Consider the following 15,725-nt stretch of genomic DNA (forward strand, 5'->3'; position numbering starts at 1 on the left):
TATTAAGTAAGTTAACAACGACAAGCGGAACTGTTATTTAAATACAGCTGCCCTGCTGACACACACTCATTGTCATGAGTCCCTCTGGTGCGTTCACAGCCTGTCGAAAATCACAAAACCCCTTAACTGAAAGAACCAGCTTGCTACTGCACAATTATGATGAATACTGAAATGAAATCCACTTTACCTTGACTAAATGCTCACTAGCTGTTTTTAATTTATCCAAACGAGCAACAGCTATTCGAGTTGGTACAGAAGCTTTGCTTGGTCCTTTCGAAGATACTTCATTCCCTTGGCCATGTCAGCAGCAGCAGCAAAAACATCCTTTTTTACCGCCCGCCACAAAAAATTGGTTGCAAACGTTCATTTCAAGACATCCATCAATCCATCCATCCATTTTCTGAGCCGCTTCTCCTCACAGGGGTCACAGGCGTGCTGGAGCCTATCCCAGGTATCATCGGGCAGGAGGCGGGGTACACCCTGAACTGGTTGCCAGCCAATCGCAGGGCACATAGGAACAAACAACCATTTGCACTCACATTCACACCTACGGACAATTTAGAGTTGTCAATTAATGCATGTTTTTAGGATGTGGGAGGAAACCGGAGTGCCCGGAGAAAACCCACGCAGGCACGGGGAGAACATGCAAACTCCACACAGGCGGGGCCGGGGATTGAACCCCAGACCTCAGAACTGTGAGGCAGACGCTCTAACCAGTCGTCCACCGTGCGGCCTATTTCCAGACAGTGTTATATATTTATATGTCAACATTGCCTTCATAATGGATGAATGAAATGTTTGCACACTATGATAAGGTTCGGCAATCAGGCAATATGGTGGTTTGTAAATGGAATAGTTTGAACATTGAGGCATTTGTAAAATCGGGGTTTTGCTTGTGTAGCGATTATGTACAAAATAAGAATTGTAATTAATTAGGATAAAGTAATAAGCCGGTTTATCGTAAAATCCGATTTGATTGTTAAAATCAAACTAATGTCTCAAAGGGCACCATGTCAAGTTTTTCAAGTTTAACTTTAGGCGAAATGACGACAAAACTTTTTAAAATCAGTCTCAGAAACTGGAGGTTGCTACATTCTACGACATTTTGAGTTCTAGATTACAGAAGTTTACTTAAATTCAGAACACACACAAAACACAACCACGAGTGGAATTTTATGGTATATTTAATGAAACACAACTACAACTACAGTAAGAAAATAACACTAACGGTAAATGAAAGAAAAAAAATAAGGCGTACGAAAATGTAAAAGAGGACATCGTGTGTGGTCGCTGGGCTAAACTAAATGAGCGTGTGAGCGTTTAATGCGTTGAGTCAGAGCGAGAGAAAGCAAAGTTGGGATTTCGTATGAAGCTAGTACTTTCCCCACAATTATTACGCACTGATGTTGTACGTCATAGTAAGGATTGCAGTGTCGACTCACGAATGCTGATCAGCCGGTCTTCGGCCGTGGTCTTCCTTTGGAAGGTGCTCCGGAAGCAACGCGACAGATTTGGTTGCAATGGCTGATTGTCACGCTTTCTTGGGAGAACTGGACGTCTCTCTTCCTGCCTCTTTCGTGGCTCGCTGGTAATTTCAGAGTGATCCCGCTTGGCTGGGAGCTGACTCTGTACCTTCGTAGTAGCGGCTCTGCTCGCTTAGCGGAGGCGCAAGTTTAGGCTGGGAAGCCATGTCCGTTCGATCCCGGCTCGCGTTTACCAAGTGTGTGGGGGGGGGGGGGGACGATGGCCAGCCCTGCTGGCGAGCTGCCCGCAAGGTACGAGGAGAGGAAAAACAAGACTAGCATGAACTCAACTCCCTGAGAAAGGTGTGAGTTTAGAGTTAAATACCCCAGGGGCGGGGCGTAGGAAGAGGGAGTGCCGACTTGGAGAAGACCACACCCATCAGCCTGAATCTTGTCTACAAATTTGAGTAAATGGGTTTTAAAATAATATTAATCTAAAGCACTTCCAACTTTTTACTCTCACGCATAGGATCATTGTTTAATCTTTGGTCGTGGCAGATCGGTTGCTTATTGTTCAATACAACATTTCAAATCATGAACAGCTTTCAAAATCATGCAGAGGACCTGTCAAAGTGAGAATGGGGAAACAGACACCAAGGCATACATTTGGAATATTTCTACAGAGTTTGCAAGATATAAAAACGGACATTTTATCTTCCGTTAACAAACATCAGAGGCACGTCCACAAGTTCTGGCGCTTGTAGTTCCTCTCAACGCCAGTGGGTGGAGCCTCACGCGCATCGGTGGATATTAACCACATAGTCTTCCCTGACCATTTGGTCCGGGAAGGGGTCTTTTGAAGACAGGAATCAAGATTTGACGGGAAGCTGCTAATTAGGTTAAGGTCCACTTGACGTGCAGCAGGCCCTGTCCTAGTCGCCGTCTCACAGCAGGGCAGTGTGAAGGAGTGGGGGTTCTCAGGTGGTCGCGAGTCTCTGTGATGCGCATGTCCGCTACACTTGTATGGCACAGAAAGCAGAAGTAGCTACTCATTTTCTGAGATATAAGTAGTTTTACTGCTGTACTACGTTTACATACATTTTAGAGCTGTAATTGGAATACGGTGAAACCGTAATATTCTTGCTCGAGGGTTATCATACTGTCAGAATCTGACACAGGCCCATACCTCGAGACAGCAGTTTTAAGTTTCATACCTGACATTACCTTCTCGCAAAATCGTCATGAAAACAGAATAGTGGGGCAAAATTTTTTGCCTGCTTACCCACAGACGTCCCTTCTGCTTTTACGGAAAAAAAAAAAATTCTAATTTTCCACTTTTCGGAGGTAGTATGAGGGCCATAACAGAGGCGACGCCAAGTACAGTAGGTCTAAGGGAGTTCTGGAATGGGGTGTTAATCAGTTGTTGCGTTGAAAGCAATTGTAGCTCTATGAAAAGTACGGCATCTGACATCCCATAGTGCAGAGCACCCCTATTTATCACTGGGGATACGTTGCAGAGCTACCCAATAAGGTGAAAATCTGCAATATAGAGACTATATAAAACACTTAAAGAAAAAAATAGCTTTACCCCTAACACAAGCTTTCAACATACTATTAAAACACACCTTTTAACTCATTCACTGCTAGCCTTCTCAGTTAACATGGATATTTGACTTCTAAAGTCGTCAATGGCAGTGAATGTGAACACAGTGACATTTCAACATGAAAAATAAATCAAATTGCAGGCATATAATTTATAGAAAATGATGTGCACATTGTACATGCATGTGCCTTTAAGAGGCGGGACCTTGTTGAGTAGTGTGTGAGGTCTGCGAGTCCACTCGAGTGTCTCGGGCATGTGCTGTGGCTGACATCAGCTCCTTTGTGAGTTTGCTCATTGTCTTAACGTGCTTTACTGTTCTCCCGGCGTTCAAAAAGCAGCTGAAAAGGACGTCAGCGACCGTGGTTCTCTTTCCCACATGCAAGGGAATTACAGTAAATAAGTGTACTGTAAAAAAAACAATTTGAAGAACCATAGTGGTGGAACACTAGGCCACTTTGTTGGGTTCAGTATTAACTGCATCGGTGGATAAATTCTGGATCAGGCAGGGATATGGTCATTTTTGCCCGGTCTCTGTGTAAAAGAGGCTGTAAAGTGCTTGAAGCAGTTTGTACAATGTACAATGTTGTTCTTTTATCACACAAAAACAAAATGAGAATTTTTGTGCAAGCGCATGTTGCAATTGATTGTCAAACGCGAGCGCTTGGCTGCCATGTAAACCGCGGAATGAATAAAAGGCATTTTAATTAGGATGATTAGTTAGGGAATCAATGAGCTGGCACCGGCAGAGCTCACAGAGAGAGGCCCCCCGAGTTCACTTTAATGGGGCGATCAAGTGAGCTGCTTTTTCAAGCTGCCTTTTGTTGTTGTGTGCCACAACCTCAAAAAAGAGGAAACGTAACAACCACGCAATATCATAGACATGATATTCTTTTGCTCGTGTTGTTGACAAGTTGAAAAAGCAGGCTGTTTGTATCGAGTCTGTTCTCAGGAGATGAAACACTATGTAAGGGAGTATTTCAGCTACAGTACACTGAAAAGGAAGTTGTAATTTTACAAGAAAACAGTCATAATGTTCAATTAATTTAATGCCTGAGTTTCGAAAGTTGTAAGATTACAAGGTAGTAATTTTAACAGTGAAACAAAATAAAGGCAGCAGTAAAAGAAATGAACTGAAATGCTATGAATATGTTGTAGTCCCAAAGAACCACCATATTTTTGGAGTTTCTTAAATAGCACAGTATTGAAAACAAACATCCATCCATCCATCCATTTTCCGTACCGCATTATCCTCACAAGGGTCGCGGACGTGCTGGAGCCTATCCCAGCCATCTTCGGGCGAGAGGTGGGGTACACCCTGAACTGGTCGCCAGCCAATCGCAGGGCACATATAAACAAACAACAATTCGCGCACACATTCACACCTAAGGGCACTTTAGAGTCTCCAATCAACCTACCAGGCATGTTTTTGGGATGTGGGAGGAAACCGGAGTGCCCGGAGAAAACCCACGCAGGCACGGGGAGAACATGCAAACTCCTGCCAGTGTGGGTTTTCTCCGGGTACACCGGTTTCCTCCCACATTCCCAAAAACATGCCTGGTAGGTTGATTGGAGACTCTAAAGTGCCCTTAGGTGTGAATGTGTGCTCGAATGGTTGTTTGTTTATACCTGTATGTGCCCTGCGATTGGCTGGTGACCAGTGCAGGGTGTACCCCGCCTCTCGTCCAGAGTCAGCTGGGGTAGGCTTCAGCACCCCCACAACCTTAGTGAGGATAAGCAGTAAAGAAAATGGATGGACGGAAATAACTTCGAAGGGAGTTTCCTAGTCTGGTTGGCTGACTCCAGAGTCAGTGTGAGCGCGAGCTGTGGCTTACAGCAGCTCCTTGTGCGAATTCTTGTTTTGTATTTGTATTGAAGTGTTTGTTTTGTTCAATAAAGACCTGAAAGTGCATCAGCGACTGTAGCTCTCCTTGCCCACATGCCAGGGCATTAATCACACTGCAATTTACAGTACATTAATTCCCTTGAATGGTATAACGTCGAGGTGTCAAACCCGTGGCTCGGAGGCCAGATCCGGCCCACCACATCATTTTATGTGGGCCGCGAAAGCAAATAATTTGCGTCAACTTCAATGCTTCTGCTGAAATAAAGCAAAGCAAAGCAAATATATTTATATAGTACATTTCATACACAAGGTTACTCAATGTGCTTTAGATGATTAAAAACATTTAAAAACTTAGAAAAAAAACAGTTTGTTAACATTTAAAACAAAACGAAAAAAATACACTTAAAACAGCGTATTGCAAGAAATATCATTTAAAAGTTGAAATGCTCTAAAAAGCATGAGGAAAAAAGAACATCACTTCTGTTGGCAATTTATTCCATTTGTGTGCAGCATCATAGCTAAATGCTGCTTCACCATATTTGCTTTGGACTCTCTGCTCCACTATTTGACCTGAGTCTGTAGATCGGTAGTAATACCAAAATTGCAGATTGTCTTCACCTTAAATAACATTGAGGTATTGCAAGCATTTCTTTGTTAGAAATCCCCTTTTTAAAATCAATTGAATAGCTGGACAAACAATTTTTTACTGGCTTCTGATTTCAAAACTCGTTATCAATCAATTTGTTGTGCATATGTAATAATATTAGGCGATTATACATTTGCAGAGGTGTCAACCTATGGAAATTCACTTCCAGAAAATGTGTCCAAATTTGACTGAATTTCTATATTTTCAAAGTTTTGTCAAGAACATTACAGCAGGACGCTTATATCAGTGTATTTTGCAATAGGATCAAAATAATTCTGCGTGCTGTTGCACAACATAATCATTACTTTATAATCATAATCGTTAATAAATTATGGCTTAAATATTTGTTATTTTAATGTTTCTATTGCATCAACCTTCTCATGGCGGACACAGTTGCAGCCTGAATCAAAGTATATAAGATTTTGACATGTCACACAATCAACACCGTCAATAATACAACTATTAACAAAGGAGGTTAAGGGATATAACAAGTCTACACACCCCTGTTCAAAACGGCAGGTTTTTGTGATATACAAAAATAAGACAAAGATAAATCATTTTAAAACCTTTTTCCATTACAAGTTAACTTATAACATGTACAAAAAAATTGGAGAGGGAAAATAAAATAAACAATTAAGATAAATTGGTTGCACAAGTGCACACACCCTCTTATAACTGTGTTCAGAATTAAGCAATCACATTAAAACTCATGTTAAATGGGGGTCAGCACACACATGCCATAAAGTGCCTCTGATTAACCCCAAATAAATTAAGGTGGGAACATACTGCATGTACAATGCTCTCAAGGACTCAAATAAATGCCCCTCAAATATCAAAAGACTTTGAGTGGATTTGATGACAGAGAGGGTAATTTTATTTCTTTTTTAAATATTGATGAATGATGAATAAAAATGGCCTTCAGCAAAAAGGGTGCTTTTTTTCATGCGGGCCAAAAGGGCAGGTGCTTAGCACCACTTGGGGTCTATGTGTGCACGTGAGTATGAATACTTGTTTGTCTATATGTGCCCAGTAATCGGCTGGTGTCCAATCCAAAGTGTACCCCACTTCTCACCGGAAGTCAGCTAAAATAGGTTCCAGCACACCTGCAAACCATTTGAGGGTAAGCGGTTTTGAAAATGGATGGATGGATAGATGGACATTACCACCCCAGATGGGTCACATTTTTTTCAGCCATGGCGGAGGTCGTTACATCATTTCTGTCTAGTTCAACGTCATCCTACAAAATTTCCCTGAGTTGTGAGACTGGGAATTTTGTCCTTGTGGCAGGCGGATGCGGTGTTTTGGGGGTGGGGGTCTCTTTTGCATATAAACGAAGATATGGAGAGTGGGAGTGTGGTGCGTATTGGCTGCCAGCTGCCATGGAGCTCCTCGCTTGTTTGGCCAAAGTTGATTTCCCCAGACCCTTCTCTCTTGGGATGGCCAGCTCCCCCCCCCCCCCCCCCCCCCCCCCCCCCCCACTCTGCCATCTCTCCGGGATCCCGCCAGTTAAACGGACAGGTCATACATACACACAGACACACACAAACACACACACACTCCACATCCCAGCATTTCAATCTCCTCTCCCCGTGGGCGCCCTGCTGCTGTATAAAGGCCACATTTCCCTGGTCATTACCGGCGAGTCACATAGAATCTCTCACCTCGCCGTACGACACAATAATCCGATCAAACCTGCAATTACCGTCATTAGAAGGAAACTGGCTCATGAAAAATAGCCCGACAAGCAAATGTGATTCTTACCCCAGCGTGCCTGTAATGAGCATTGTTTAAACGACCCAAATGAAATTGATGCCGACTCGCCGAGCATGAACGACAGCTCATATGAATTGTGTGTGTGCCTGTGTGTGAGAGAGAGAGTGTGTGAGAGTGTGTGTGTGTTTGTGTGTGTGGGCCCTCGTGAGAGGCTGTTTAACAGTGGTATTAATAATCTCCATGATCTATGAGCTCGTCTCGTGTCACTCAGTCATTAAAAAGACATTCGCTGCGTGTTCTCCACACCTCGTTTCCTCCACCCCCTGTACCCCAGTGTCAGCCCCCCAAAATAATTGTGTGTTAATGAGTTGGATGGTGGTGGCGTTAGGAGTGGGGGATTACAGCCCCGGGAGTGAGGATGGAAGGATTATCGGGGCAAGAGGTTGCTGTTAACAGAAGAGATGATTAGCTGTGATGACTGATCCTTTCCTGCTTAGGATATGTTGTCGAGTAAGGAGAATAACTACAGTGAAGCACAGTGGAACAACTAAGGTGGAACATAATTCGTCCTGCGACCATGGTGGGGAAATTTGAACGTGTTTTGCAGGAGTTACCAACCCTCCTGATATCCCAAACAGAGCATATCTTCCGACACAACAAAAGCAGTCGTTTTTGTAATAATACAAAAGCAGTTTTTTGTAATAATACAACTTTTCTTTGTTCTTATTACGATTTTATTCTCAGAAAATGAAAACTTTTTCTTGTAAAATTTTAAATTCCTCCTCGTATAATACAGGTTTTTGCTTACTATTCAAACTTCACTCTCGTAAAATTACAACTTTTTTTTCTTCTAATATTGCTTTTTTATTCTTGGACTATCCCAATTCAGTTCTAGTAAAATTACTTTTTCCTGCAATATTCTTCCTTGACACCAAATATTACTGTGCTATTTTCCAGGAATTGTGGCGGATTTTGTGGCATCTTCCTGTAAGATGTAAGAAAACAAAAGGTTCCACAAAAAAAAAAAAAAAAAACACGAATCGGGGTTCCCTGTATACTGCGGCGGTGGCTGTTGTGATAATGACAGTAAAGAGGAGCATTTTGCACCGGTCTGAAGACCGGGTAGCTCCCAAAGCAATTCAGGGGTCCTAATCTGGATGGAATGAGCTGTGAGAGGAAGCGGGAACTTGAGAACATTTTCTCCCCTGACCCCCCCCTGCCGACTCCCTCCCTTATTTCCTCTCTTCTTCCCGCCCTGCCTTCCATCACTTCCATCCACAAAATGAAGTTGTTTGGCATTGACGGGACCCTTGAGGCTGCCCGCGAGGAGAGGCGGGAGTCACCCCGGCAACACGCAGGCAGGCAAAGGCGGGAGTGAGGACACTGAAGCGTTTCTAATTTAAATAAAGCCTTCGGCAGACTGAAACTGGCAGCGAGCTTCCCCTTTGCTCATGGGGAGAAGATGGAGAAGAAAGGAAAAAGAAAAGGGTGTTAAAGGGAAGGAGAGCTAGAAGGATATAGAGATGTCTCCCGTGCTGGATTTGTTATCCGCATGGAGGAGTTAGAGGCCAAAGGACGACAGGGAGTGGGAGAAAACAGAGCAGCTGGATGAGACAGGGAGGAGGCGACACGAATAATGGAAGGAGAAAAAACAGTGACAAGATGCCAGGATTAAGGGAGCGGAGAGAATATTGAAACTTCTGATGAAGTATGTATGTATTTGTACTTGGTTCCTTACTACCACTGCAATTCTATCTATTCACACAATAGATAGAATTGCAGTGGTAGTAAGAAACCAAGTACAAATACTTTGTCACTGTACGCATATTTTTCAGGTATCTGTACTTTACTTGTGTATGTATTTTTCTGACAACTTCGTACTTTTACTCCCTTGAAAAAGTTGTGTACAAGATGCCACAAGATGGTGCCAAAAGTCCTGTCTTGGTGCCACAGAACTTCAGCGGTGCCTTGAGATGCGAGGGACCCGATTTATGTTTTTTGTAGATACGAACCTTCGTGTGGCCAAATTATTATTATTTTTTTGCTTTGACTTCCAAGCACAAACTTTATATACGAGCGCCATATGGTGGCAGTGAACTAAACTCAACTCACTTCACAACAAGCAGCAGTTTGGCAGATGGAACTAAATTTCTTCAAAAAAAGGGCTTCAAGCTATTTATTGCTAATCCCAGTTGAAGTTTACTAAAATAAATTTAAAACAAAGAGAATTAAATGTGTGTTTTCGTGAACGGAGTAAATCCTGCGCAGCCGGCAGCACAACTGTGCGCCACACGTGGGTCAGACCGGCATTGGTAATTTTGTAGACAAGCGCAGCCCGAGGGATCAGAGAGTGGGCGGGCTGCGCCACTGCGGAAGTGTTTACAGCCGACTTCATTTGCTGCCAATCAAAGCCACATCTCTCATTCCCTTTAAAGGTGCCACAACTGACAGTCTCGATGGGGACATGTCTGTGCGGAAGAGGACGATGTGTAAAGCGCAGCGATCTGTGCGTGAGTGGAGCATTATCACTTTTCTCGCCATGGTGTGGAAACAGACAATGTGAGTGGGTATACAGATGAGCTTGTGATAACCACTGCTGACTTAAATTTATCCACAGAGCTCAGTATCTGTATGCATACATTAGTTATTCAATCCTCAGTCACACCCTGGTGGTGGTAAGCTACTTGTGTAGGCACAGGTGCCCTGGGGCAATCTGATGGAAGCGTGGCTGCCATTCTGCACCTACAGCCCCTCCGACCTCCACTCGTAGGAAATGTGGGTTAAGTGGACACAACAACAACAACATGTGCCAGACAGGAATACGAACTGGCGACCCTCTGGTTGCAGGGAGTAAGCTTACCCTCTGCGCCAACCCGCACACCTCTTCAAGACCTACTATGGCATAAAAAAAAGTAAAAAAATTGAATCAGTACTTTACCACCCCACAATTATCTGTACTTGTACTAAGTACAGAGTTTGAGTACTTTGCCACCTCTGTCGAAGCTGTGTGATCCATCTAGTTGGGAGAGTTCATCCGTTCTCCTGCACCTGCAGAAACACACAAATGAAGGCAGAGAAAATAAAGAGAGGCTCTCTGCAGCAGGGCTGGGATGTGAGGACACCATCACTCTCATCTCTTCAAAACTTGTCCCAAGTTGGGAGCCACTCTTCCCTGTCACACCGTCTCCCCCTGCCTGTGCCCGTGGCTTGTCGCAGCCATGCTCAGCGGGCCGCCTAATCACTCTTCTGAAGTCTTACCCAGGAGCCTCAGCAGAGTGCTGCTAACTTTGCTTTCCTGCTGGTTGTTACGTGGACGGACGAGAGGTGAGGGCTGGCCCGTGACTCAGCTCAGAAACACAACAAAAACACGAAAGGGGACTAAACTGATTTGATTTAGTTTCCTCCATTAGGCTCGTTTAAAGCGTCAACTCTCAAGACGTGGCTACTAAGTCATCTTGTATAAAAGAGAAACGGATCCTGAGTGATTATCCTTAGGTGTGGGGTGGCCTTGCGAATAAAAGCCGTACTCAGTGGTGAGCAGTGGTCATTTGCATGAGACAGATCCCCCAGCCCCGGCCCAAACTGAGTGATTTCAATCAGTGTGACAAGTGGATTTTAAGTGTCCTATAATTGTTGTTGTTTTTTGACTGAATGTCAGACACATTTTATTCATACACCTGGGAACTTTATTATGGCAAATCATCTTTCCCCATTGAAATGAATTGAACAGACATGCAAACACCAAAGGCTTGAAAAAGGTGACAAAAAAAAACATTGTAGAGAATTTTTTTTTTATTTTAACAAATTAAGCAATCTGAAAGACTGAAGAGTACAATAAGGCTAAATAAACTAATTTTCTTCACGCAGAAAAACACTTATTTACACCGCTCATCTACATGTTGATGTACAAATTTAAGATTAAAATAAAATTTGCCTCATTTCTTTGCTTTTTTGTTTTGGCCTCCAAATTGAGCCAGGCCCATCTCCACCTGCACCTGATGCCTGCTTCGAGCTGTGCCACATGAATAGCATCCTCCTCTTTAAGCACTCTCATTCTGGAAAAGAATTGACTAAAATCCTTGTCTGTTTCACTTCATTTTTCACTATTATCAACTTCAAAGGCTTATCCCAAATGCATCCTCCAGGAAACTATTAAGTACAATATTCTTCTGTTTTTATTGGCCATTTCTGAATTAGAAGTTAGTCATTCTGTGTGGTGACATAATCCTTAACATCGCTCCGTCGCTTAATACATTTAACATTAACATCTGTAAACTAATTAGATAATTGTAGCTGCGTTTCCCAATTAATACAAGATGTACTAGTGGATCAATTCTTGTTGCCTCGCGTTTCCGCTGGGACCGTAACCAGGGCCATGACCCGCAGCCACTCAACGCGAAAATACAAAAGACCAGTGCAACAAATATGACACTGGCTGATCTGATGAGCAAAAATGTTGCTTAAACCTAATAGTAGCAATAGAGGATGTCCACTCCAGAGGTGGGTGGAGTAGCCAAACATTGGATTCAAGTAAGAGTACTGTAACTTGACAATAATGTGACTCGAGTAAAAGTAAAAACTCGTCATCCCAAAAATTACTTGAGTAAGAGTAAAAAGTACAAAGTGAAATTATTACTCAAGTACTGAGTAAATATTAACTTCTGATTTTTTCTTTTTTTTTTTTACCACAGCATGAACATCAATAATAAAAAAAATAAAAATTCCATCCATCCATCCATTCTCTACCGCTTATCCGGGTCGGGTCGCGGGGGCAGTAGCTTCAGCAGGGACGCCCAGACTACCCTCTCCCCAGCCACTTCATCCAGCTCTTCCGGGGGGATCCCGAGACGTTCCCAGGCCAGCCGAAGGATGTAGTCTCTCCAGCGCGTCCTGGGTCGTCCCCGGGGTCTCCTCCCGGTGGGACGTGCCCGGAACACCTCACCAGGGAGGCGTCCGGGAGGCATCCGAATCAGATGCCCCAGCCACCTCATCTGGCTCCTCTCAATGCGGAGGAGTAGCGGCTCTACTCTGAGATCCTCCCGGATGACCGAGCTTCTCACCCTATCTCTAAGGGAGAGCCCGGACACCCTGCGGAGGAAACTCATTTCGGCCGCTTGTATCCGGGATCTTGTTCTTTCGGTCACGACCCACAGCTCATGACCATAGGTGAGGGTAGGAACGAAGATCGACCGGTAAATTGAGAGCTTCGCCTTTCGGCTTAGCTCTTTCTTTACCACAACGGACCGATACAAAGTCCGCATCACTGCAGACGCTGCACCGATCCGCCTGTCGATCTCCCGTTCCATTCTTCCCTCACTCGTGAACAAGACCCCAAGATACTTGAATTCCTCCACTTGGGGCAGGATCTCATCCCCGACCTGGAGATGGCATGCCACCCTTTCCCGACTGAGGACCATGGTCTCAGATTTGGAGGTGCTGATTCTCATCCCAGCCGCTTCACACTCGGCTGCGAACTGCTCCAATGAGAGTTGGAGGTCACGGCTTGATGAAGCCAACAGAACCACATCATCTGCAAAAAGCAGAGATGCAATACTGAGGCCACCAAACCGGACCCCCTCTACGCCTCGGCTGCGCCTAGAAATTCTGTCCATAAAAGTTATGAACAGAATCGGCGACAAAGGGCAGCCTTGGCGGAGTCCAGCCCTCACCGGGAACGAGTCCGACTTACTGCCGGATATGCGGACCAAACTCTGACTCCGGTCGTACAGGGACCGAACAGCCCGTAATTTGTAATTTTTATTTTGGTGAACTGATCACCAAAATAAAAATTACAAAATAAAATGTGAATGTGCAAATTCTGATGTTGCTGTGTGTGTGTATGCACAGTCAAAACTCCAAAAAAAACATCTGCAATTTACTGCACAGTATTTTCTCAAGTTATAAGTGAGCTGAAATATCCACGTTTGGGCAGACTGTGCCAGACAAATACTACAAGACATGAAAGCTGTTGTTTTTGTTCGTCTAAATGTAAACACGAGTAGTGCGCCATTGCCTTCATGGTAACGATGACCTTCCCAACATGGCCGCCATGTACGCACGACGATCAGCGGGGAGGCTTATCTCGTGTGAATACCTATGTCCTGGAAGCCCAATGGAAGACGTTGTGTAAGGTCATGTGACTTTCTTGTGTCGTTTGATTGGTATATGAGACTTAAATGTCACTCGGGCTTAAATTGGATTGACGCAAACAGCGCCCAATGGGGAAATCGAAGTCATAGTCATAGTCTCGCGCGCGAAGTAGTTTATAAATAAGGAATAATTGATAAATAAAAGTAGCGAGCGACATTTAGATCATTGTAACGGAGTAAAAGTACTGTTACTTCTTAACAGCAGAAGTTTTTTTCTGGTCTCGTCAACTCCTGTGATTTATCCAAAGCAGGCATGCACTTGCATATGAGTCCGCCGCGGAGTAATATTCAGAAATTGCACCTGCGTGTGGATGGTGGATGTGTGGAATGGATCTCTGCCAGCGTTCAAGGATTACGAAACAGCCGATGACGTCAGCGACGGCGACCCCCACCCCACCACCCCTTCCAGGAAAAACTAATCGGATCTATACGATTCACATAAATGGCCTATTTTGAGTTCAAAATGGTGAATTTCGCCGAAAGGCAACTGATTTGCATGTATGATTGAAAGCCAACAGTATTATATATTTGTGTGTATTACAGTATTCCCCCCAAAACAAAATGTTCCGTTTGTAAGTTTTAAAAAATAGCACTCTGTAATATTGTACTTTATAAAATCATACAGTGATGACATAATTAAACAGAATGTAAAGAATTAAACCAATTTTTGCCACATTTTTTTTTTACTTCAATTCAAATGACTTTGTGCTGCTCCTGGTGTGTGCACCTCAGCCAGCTGGGGGCGGTATCATACAGACACAGATATAAATGGAGACGGTCACAAGTTCCTCCTCAGTAAACCACATCAATTTTAATTCGGCGTTACCAATCGAAAGTTATAATTGTAGTATATTACAAAATTGGATGTATTATATGACGTCTTGTGTTTTTGCAGGCTCACTGAATGTGCATTTGGGAAAGCAGAGGAAGAGAAGAAAACAGGCGGACTTGTTTGATCTTTGGCTTCAGTTGGTCCCAAATGGTCACTGGAATCAAACTGTATTTCTATCAGTTCAGATCCTCTCACTACGTAGGATTAAATGTACAGATGCAGTGATATACATAATCAGATATAGGAATCTGAGCAGCGCAGATTTTAGTAAACATTACTTCTATCAACGTAGTTTGCTAAATACATCACATATTTCCCCCCTCTCACATTTTTTTACAACTCAATTCATTGAGATATTTCACATCTACTCAGTGTGGACCAAAAATATTATTCTTTTGGGGTTTCCCCCCCCCAAAATTACCAGCCTCATAAGTCGCTTCTCTAGTTTTGTAGGACAAATAGTACATACTTCGAGTTAAACATGCATACGTGGTTGCAGTAATTTCCTATACTCGGGTTGACACCACCATGTGTCACGGTAGATGTCTTTACCACAAGCAGAGTGAAGGTGGCATCGGTAAAGCTGACATTTACAGTGGCATTGTCTGAAAGTACTGTTGAGCATTCATTTATGACTATGGAGAGAACAGATAATATGTTGAGATATATTATTTTAATCAAGCATAACTCGTTATTTGCACATAAAATGTATGCTTAAAAAATTAATAGTTTTTCAAATGCTACAAATTAAATGTCCATCCATCCATCCATTTTCTGAGCCGCTTCTCCTCACTAGGGTCGCGGGCGTGCTGGAGCCTATCCCAGCTGTCATCGGGCAGGAGGCGGGGTACACCCTGAACTGGTTGCCAGCCAATCGCAGGGCACATCGAAACAAACAACCATTCGCACTCACAGTCATGCCTACGGGCAATTTAGAGTCTCCAATTAATGCATGTTTTTTGGGATGTGGGAGGAAACCGGAGTGCCCGGAGAAAACCCACGCAGGCACGGGGAGAACATGCAAACTCCACACAGGCGGGGACGGGGATTGAACCCGGGTCCTCAGAACTGTGAGGCTGACGCTCTAACCAGTCGGCCACCGTGCCGCCCAAATTAAATGTCTCACCCATAATAAATGCCTTATCCCTAAAAGAGGCCTGGCAGTCTCTGGAGGTGAGTAAAAATCCCCTGGTCACTAGCTTTGGTAGTGTCCAGAAAGTGAGTGACAGAGGTGATAATACTATAAATAATAGATACTCTTATAATACATACTATACAGTAATATATTACTTATTCATCCAACCATCCATTTTCTCCTCACTAGGGTCGCGGGCGTGCTGGACCCTATCCCAGCTATCATCGGGCAGGAGGCGGGGTACACTCTGAACTGGTTGCCAGCCAATCGCATGGCACATACAAACAAACATCCATTCGCACTCACATTCACACCTACGGGCAATTTAGAGTTGTCAATTA

The 15,725-nt window shown here is 43.7% G+C and overlaps 1 protein-coding gene across 1 annotated transcript in view; it reads right to left on the minus strand.

Annotated features, from left to right (window-relative positions):
- Positions 1-15,725, minus strand: part of erfl1 (Ets2 repressor factor like 1) — a 178,356-nt gene that overhangs the window by 141,241 nt on the left and 21,390 nt on the right. The window contains exons 3-5 of the mRNA XM_061777658.1: positions 10,261-10,316; positions 10,129-10,163; positions 1,443-2,481 (exon numbers count right to left, since the gene is read on the minus strand). The gene's annotated coding sequence lies outside the window, so the exon portion shown is untranslated. The remainder of the gene's footprint in view (positions 1-1,442; positions 2,482-10,128; positions 10,164-10,260; positions 10,317-15,725) is intronic.

This window comes from Phyllopteryx taeniolatus, chromosome 6, assembly GCF_024500385.1.
Source record: "Phyllopteryx taeniolatus isolate TA_2022b chromosome 6, UOR_Ptae_1.2, whole genome shotgun sequence".
In the NCBI taxonomy this organism is placed as follows: domain Eukaryota; kingdom Metazoa; phylum Chordata; class Actinopteri; order Syngnathiformes; family Syngnathidae; genus Phyllopteryx; species Phyllopteryx taeniolatus.